Here is an 8,102-nt window from a genome sequence, read left to right on the forward strand (position 1 = left end):
GGGAAAAAAACACACCGAAAGGGACATCTGTAATACTTTCAACAATACAGACATATTAAAAAAAACAAAAAACAAAAAAAACAACTTCAACTTCTTGCTCTAAAAAGAAAACAAAAGAAAGAGTATGTCATTTTATAGATGTCACCTATTTTCAGAACTTGCATTTTGTGAAACCATGTTATCCTATATAATAAAAGGCTAATATGCAAATTGTCCCCTTGACCGGGAGTTCAACCGGGAATTCAACCAGGGGATGGGGCCAGCCGGCCAACTGCCTGTGGCCCCTCCCCCTACTCCCCACCCCCCACCAGCCCACCCCCAACCCCAATCGGTGTAGGCCGGTTGGACCCCGACCCCACCCGTGCACAAATTCATGCACTGGGCCTCCAGTTCTAATATAAGCATATACGACTTTTTTGGTCAGATGAAAATAAGCTAATGCCTAAACTTTTGTTACTCTTGCACAAAAAATAGGCTATGACAATAAATGTTAAAGTATTGATAAAACCTTAAAGTACAATCTCAGGATGACATTACTAAATAATCACAGTCAGTTGTCGCTATTTTTTTTCCTTTGCTCAATTTGCATGTCCTCTCATATTCTGCCCCCACCATATGCATTTATTTTCATTTATTAATGCTCCTGGTGGGAGCCTTCCCACAGCTCCAATATGTAGAGCCTGTTGTTGGCATTGCCCACACAGGCCTTACTTACCTCTGCAACACGTAGGAAATCCAGGGAAGAGTGGAGGGTCACAGTTGGAAATCAGCACAGAAATGCTGTGAATCAAGGTTCCAGGCGGGAAGTGGCCAAAGCTGGTAAAGGAGTAATAACAGGTGCTAAGAGAGAAAGGTGATGAAAGGAGATCATTGACAGTGGTGGGAGCCCAGACACCCAATCTGGTGACTCAAGCATAAGAAAGCATCTCTGACTCATCCATTCAGCTGAGGTCCAAGTACCTGCCATGCCCAGGTACACGTCCTGGGGATACAAGAAGGAGTACAAAATGGTGCCCATCCTTGAGGACTTGCAGTGTTAGTAATTAAGCAGAAGGACATAGTGACAACCATATGGCGTGTTGTGACAGCACAAGGTAATACCAGGCACTATCTGAGCACAGGGAAATGAATGCCCAACTCTGCTGTGCAAAAGCAGGCTGGCATCATGGAGATGTGCCCTACTGCCTTTCACTGACGGCCTTCCACCTTCCTTGCTGTTCCTGGAGCATGCTGACCCGCTTCCAGCACAGCGCCTTAGCACTTGCTGTTCCCTTCCCCTGGAATGCTCTGCTTCCAGATACTACACAGCTCACTCTCCCACTTCATTCAGGTCTCAGCTCAAATGTTACATCAGAAAATAATTCTCTGACGGGTCCCTTTGGTCCCTGTTTAAAACTGCACTCCCCTCCCCCAACACACACACAAACTCCTCTCTCTCTCTCTCTCTCTCTCTCTCTCCCCCCCCCCACCCTCTTTTTCCTTTTTTTTTCACAGCACTAATCTCACAATATGAAATCATCTTGTTCAGTTATTTGGTGTCTGTTTCCCTCATTTAAATTTTGTGAGAGCGGAATTTGTCAGTCGTATTCATCGCTATATCCCCAGGGCTAGACAGAGGGAAATGTATGAATAAAGAGAAATTTGAGCTGAGTTATGAAGACCATATAGCAGTTTGTCAAGGGAATAAGGAGGGGGGTGGGGAGACACAGGCACAAAAATAATACCTTTGAAAAAATGTATAGGAAAATACAATGCTTGGCACACAGTGGGTTTTCATGAAATGTTATTAAGTAAATAAGTGAGCGAGTGTGTGAGTGAGTGTTAGTGAATGCGTGATTGAATTGATAGCCAGGTTTGTGTTTTAGAAAATGTGTGAGTGTAGATTGGTGGAACAGAAGATAGGAAGTGAATACAGCTTAGAAGTCTAGTCTTCTACAAATAGAAAAATAATGAAGACCTGAACTAAGCAAGTGGGAATAAAGAGAGGCCACATTTGAGAAACAAGTAGACTTGTCATATGATTGAATGTGGAAGAAGAGTCTGCTATGGGTAGATGGATGGCTGGTTATGCCACTGACCATACGGTAAAACCAAGTCTAGTGAGTGGAGAGCATTGGGGGGATAATTCTTTTGCATAAGACATCTTAGGATTGAAGGATTTTGTAACAGGTGGAGACAACTAATGTAGTTAAAAGTGTAGACCTAAAAGTAAAGTCAAGACATAAGACAGGTTTGAAATAGCATGGATGCCTTTATCTTCAGGAAAATATATTCAAATAAGAACAAAATTTAATAATAATGCAAGAAGTCAAGATGCAGGGAGAGAGATAAGGATACTCCATGGAAAACTGAAAAGCATCTAATAGAGGGATAAGAGGAAAACTAGGAGTACGAGTCCCGTGAGAACAAGCATGTGCTAGCTTGCTCACCAGTACAGCCCCAGTGCCCTGGCAGAGTAGAGACTCTAATACTTATAAATTGATATTGGGAAACAGAGAAATAAGGAAGGAAACATGGAAGGAGAAAATTGGTTAAAAATACTGCAAAGGTATCAAGAAAGATAATGATCCATGTGGGGTTGGGGGGATGAGAAGAGATAGGCCAAAGAACTTATATACTTACTAGAGGCCCAGTGCACCAATTTGTGCACATTGAAAGGCAATTAGTTAGAAGAACCACAGCTCAGCAGTAAACCAGATTCGGGACCGACAGTGCCCCAGCAACAACATAATCCACGGCCAGTGGAATCGCATGGCCCCGTGAGGAATCAGGCTCCAGCCTCTCTGGTTCCAGGGTACATCACCCAAGAACTGCTACTGCCAAGTTAACACAGCTAAGCAGCTCCTATGTTGAACGTCTGCCCCCATCGTGGTCAGTGCACATCATATGTACCGCCAGTCGATGGTCAGACAGTTGGACGGTCACTTAGCCTTTTATATATAGACTAGAAGCCCGGTGCATGAAAATTCATGCACTGGAGGAGAGGTCTCTCAGCCCGGCCTGTCCCCTCTCACAGTCTGGGAGCACTCAGGGGCAGGAGGCGACCCGGCAATCAGGGGAAGGCGACACCCCCATTACACCTCTGCTGCTGCCACTGCCAGCAGCGCAAGCCTCAGCTGGCCCGGCTTACCTGAGCCTTGAGTGGCCCTGAGTGGCTGAGCAGCTGCCATCTGAGGCTTGCCTGTGCCTCGGGCCAGCCCTGGGTGGCTTGAGGGCTGAGGGGACTAGGAGACTCCAGAGGCAGGCGTGTATAGCAGCCAGGCCTGCCTGGGGGCAGGCCCGGCCTTGCTTCATGCCTGCTGCCCCAGTGGGGCCACCATCTTATGGCTGTGGGCACCACCATCTTTGAGGGCATGGTGGTCAATTAGCATATTCCCTCCTTATTGGCTATTGGCACTGCCATCTCTGAGGGTGTGGCAGTCAATAGCATATTCCCTCTTTATTGGCTGTGGGCGCCACCATCTTTGAGGGGGTGACAATCAATTAACATATTGGCTGTGGGTGCTGCCATCTTTGCGATGGTGTGAGGGTCAATTAGCATATTCCCTCTTTATTAGATAGGATATGCATAGCCCATGGACACAGGCAATAGGGTAGTAAAGACCTGGAGGGTGGGTAGGGGCTGGGGGTGGGGGGAGGGGGGAGGAAAGGGGGAAATGGGAAATATCTGTAATACTATCAACAATAAAAATATATTTTACAAAATAATAATCTAAAAAAGAAATATAATGATAGCTAAGAACTCAGCTTTATATTATTAAAGGATCATAACATGCCAGAGACCATTTTAAGCAGTTTACATGGTTTAACTCATTCAGTTTTCACAACAACCTTGTGAAGTAGGCATTATTATTATTACTATTTCTACCTTATGGATGAGGAAATGAGGCACACTTGCCCAGGATTAGACAGGAAGTAAGTGACAAAGGCAAGATTTGAAGTCCAGACATCCTATTGGGAAGCCCACATTTACACAGAGTGTGCTTTGTGGGGGAACTTGGCCCGGGGAGGTGAAAAGAGGGCGAGGAGGTGGAGAGAGCAAATGCAGAGGGCTGTTGTTGGAGCTTAGGTAGGGAGAGACTAGTCGCTGGAAGGAAACCCAAGAGCAACAGAAGCTGTTTTGTGTTTTTAATGAGCAAGTCTGGAGCGTGTGGAGTCGGTAGATTCTGTTTACATCACACTCTAGAATTGCTAAAAGAAAAAGGAGGTGGGTGGGTGAAAAGACAGGTTACTTCCAGCTCTGATTCTGGAATTCCACAACTTTGAATTCTTTCTCAGTGCAGCCAGATGGAAGATGTCACCAATAAAAATAGTTGGAAAAACAATTTAACTCACTTGTTAAAGAGGCATTTAAATAGAAGCCTAAGGGCTTGTCTATTCTAGTTTCCTTATAATTCATGAGCTTTTAATTTTGCCCATCCTGGCATCATGGTCTGTGACATTTCTCATCCTTATGAGAGACCTAGAGTTGTTGCTATCTGTTTAGACTTGACCTAATTTTTCTTTACTTTTTTTTAAAGAGATGTGATTTATTTATTCATTTATTTGTTTGTTTATTTATTTATTTATTTATTTATTTGGAGAAAAATTTAATTGATTTCAGAGAGGAAGGGAGAGGGAGAGAGAGAGATAAAAACATCAATGATGAGAGAGGATCATTGATTAGCTGCCTCCTGCATACCCCCTACTGGGGATCCAGCCTGCAACCTGGGCATATGCCCTTGACCATAACCAAACCTGAGACCCTTCAGTCCTCAGGCCAACGCTCTATCCACTGAGCCAAACTGGCTAGGGCTAATTTTTTTTCTTTTTTGTTTTCTTTTTTTCTTCCTTTTCTAGGGGTAGGAAAGAAGGAATCAAGGTTATCTGGGTTCATGTTGCCTTAAAACACCATAATGTTTCTTTCACAAGATGTCCTAAACTAATATAATTACTAGTGTTGTTTCCTGCAATTCTCTCTCTACTAAATATCCCATAAAGCATGTCAGCTTTTCTCCCAAACTTCCATATTTCTCTTATGCTAAACTTCTTTCCTCCTCTCCCTCTGGTCGCTCCAGTGAACACAAATCAACTTCAGAAATTACACTAGAACTTTATTTTACCTCCATACTCACTGCTCAAAGCCCCTTCTCAGCACACACCCTTCAATTACACATATTCTTATTTTTTCCATACCTTTGAAGAACTTTCCTATCTCAGTTGCTCCTTTTCCTAGCCAAACAATGTCAGTTTTCAATTATCCACTAGTTTGACTGTAAGGCTAGGAGAGAGATTGGCTGCAGAAAATAGAGAACTCATTCCTTTTCTGCCTTTGGGATAGGTTTCACACTTAACCAAAATTGGTATATACCCAATTTTTGTATATCACAACACTTCAAAGTAAAGCTATCCTTGGAAAACATGTCTCAAAAGGAATTAGAAAGTTACCTACTTAATAAATCTTTGCTCCTTGCTCATTTCTCTTCTGGGCACCCCTCCATGCAACAGATGAATATTGTGATCTCTTAGACAAATGCAAACAATCTTCACAGAGAGATTTTTATTTTCCTCTCTAGAACATGGTGTCTTTCTAGCTCACAATTCCAAGGAGCAAAGTGATAATTAAGTGTTTCAGGCTCAAAGGCGTTCGTTCTAAAATTTCTAATGAGCTAGCCTCGGGGAGGAATGAGTGTAAACAGAGGAGTTTTACATCATAAGTGAATCAGGTTATGTTAATAAGAAGTTGAAAATAAGACATCTACTTGGTGTCAATAATCTACTCTATTCTCGTTTTCCCTAACACATGTGAATCCAAATCCCATTGTTCATAATAGTTATTATTTTGGTTGGCATGTGCACCAAGCAAAGATGAACAAAAGACAAAAAAAATCTGTCAGTGTTGTAGCCTATACCATGATAGCACCTCATTATAAAGAGACCTAACACATTTTGTGGCATCCACAATCCTTCTCTAGAAATAACAGAAATTTCCCTACTTCTGCATCCAATCAATGATTTGCATCCTTTATCTGTACAGGCTATGCTTTTGAAACTATAAACGTAGACCTCTCAGCAGTGATCTGGGACGGTCCATGTTCTTCTCTATATAGTTGAGCAACATTTTCAGATATCAACAACCCCGATGGTTCCAAACCATTTTAAGCAGCTTAATCAAGCAAATTTTTCATTTTACTGTTGGTAAAAATTATTTTTGAACTATTTGATACAATAAAAAAGTAATTCCTTCTTTCCATTTTTCTCTATTTCTGTTTTTTCTTTGTTAAACACCTAATTTTCAAACCAGGAATATGCTCCATTCTCTAAGAATAGGGAACTTTTCAGCCTGAAACAATTAATTTGCAAATGACCGATGCAAATGCTTTCTGTCTATTAACATTTTATATCTACTTTTACAAAGGCTAAAAACAACGAGGATATGATTTATGCCTTCCAATAATGAGAATTCATCGGTATTCATCTGTATTCATCTGAGAGTCATCTGCAAAAGAAAATTTTTTCCCTAAATGAGTTTTTTGTTTGTTTTTTGCTGGGGACAGTGAAATACAGAAGAGTCTAGGATAGAAGAAACAACAGAAGAGATGAGGCGGGGCTGCTTTGGCTCTGTAGACACATTATGGGAAAGTGAGCCAAGGCAGGGCTGCTGTCAACTCACTGGAGAGTGAGAGAAAAGGGGGCCTTGGGGACAGGTTCAAGGGATTCTCCTGGGAAGAGCTGCCACTGCCCACTGCTCCCCTGGTATAAGCCTCGTGGGGTCCCTTAGAGTTTAGGAGATGCAGACCTGTGGGGGAAGAAGATGGTGAAGGGAAAGGCGGGAGTATGCTCCCGGGAGGGAGAGCTAGCATACCTCTAAATGAGTGTTTGAATGGACCCATTTCCTGTATTCCTGGGGCACAATAGTTTCTGGCTTTTTGATAAAAACCCATCTGCTAGTACTTCGGGTGGTGAACACGCAATACAATATACAGATGATATGTTATAGAAGTGCATGTCTGAAACCTATATAATTTTATTAACCAATGTCACCCCAATAAATTCAATAAAAATTTCTTTAAATGAATATTTTTTTTAAAAAAATTATTTGCTAGCGCTTCTGATACTTTTTCCTAATAGTCAGTGGGCAGAAGCTTTCTTTGCCTTTTTCTGGGAAGAAAGGCCAGAGCAACGCTCAGGCCACTGTTCTCTCTAGTGACCTTCTGTCCTCCCCCACTCTTAGCCCCCAGGGGCCTTGCCAAAGATTACCAGTTGGTTTTACCCCAACTCCAACTTCTTAACGGAGGCCTTGGAGAGGCAACACAGATTTTTATAATGTCCTTCTCTTGTTCTATAAAACATGAGATAAAAAGATTATTGTAAAATAATGACTTTCAAACACCTAAATGGCCTTGGCCATGCTTTCATTGGCGGAGTCTAGGCGTGCACTCTGGTCCCAAGACCCTTTAAGAGGTGGAATCTTATTTCTGAAATGGATTTGGACCATATGCAAGACATATAAAAAAAGATGTGTTTTCCTGCCACAGAGGAAAACATCTGTTTTGCAAATGGGTTTGACTCCACTTGCAGAATAACTTTACAGATGTTTTGAAAGCTCTAAACAACTGCAGCCTTTCTGGTCTGCTCTGGTTCAAAAATTGATTTGCTAAGAAAACATGTAAGTCTGTGACATAAATGAAAACAAAAGTTTTCCTCTTAACCAATCCATAATACCAGGATATTTTAGACACGGCCTTGGATTGGTGGTATTTTATAGATTCTTTTTCTTTCTAAGACATGCATACACAAAGTGTCTTAGAAAGGATTCAAATGTGAATAGAAAATTATTCCCACTCTCTTAATAGAACTAATTGTTAATATGAGACTATTCATGCTCCTTTGTCATTTTCCCAGCTTTTTAATTGATTTTCAGTAAATGATAACCTGGTGAGATATAAGCATGTCCAGCATATATTTTATCTATCTTTCTTTAAGGACAGCTAAAAAACATGAAAAGTGTTTTGCATTATCTCTTGTTCATCCTCCTTTAGCTTCTAACCTGGCTATTCGTTCTTAGTTAGCCTCCAGGTACTGTGTTGTTGTTATTGGCTGTTTGTTGTTCATTTGTTTAA

This window comes from Myotis daubentonii, chromosome 2 (genome assembly GCF_963259705.1).
Source record: "Myotis daubentonii chromosome 2, mMyoDau2.1, whole genome shotgun sequence".
Classification (NCBI taxonomy): Eukaryota; Metazoa; Chordata; class Mammalia; order Chiroptera; family Vespertilionidae; genus Myotis; species Myotis daubentonii.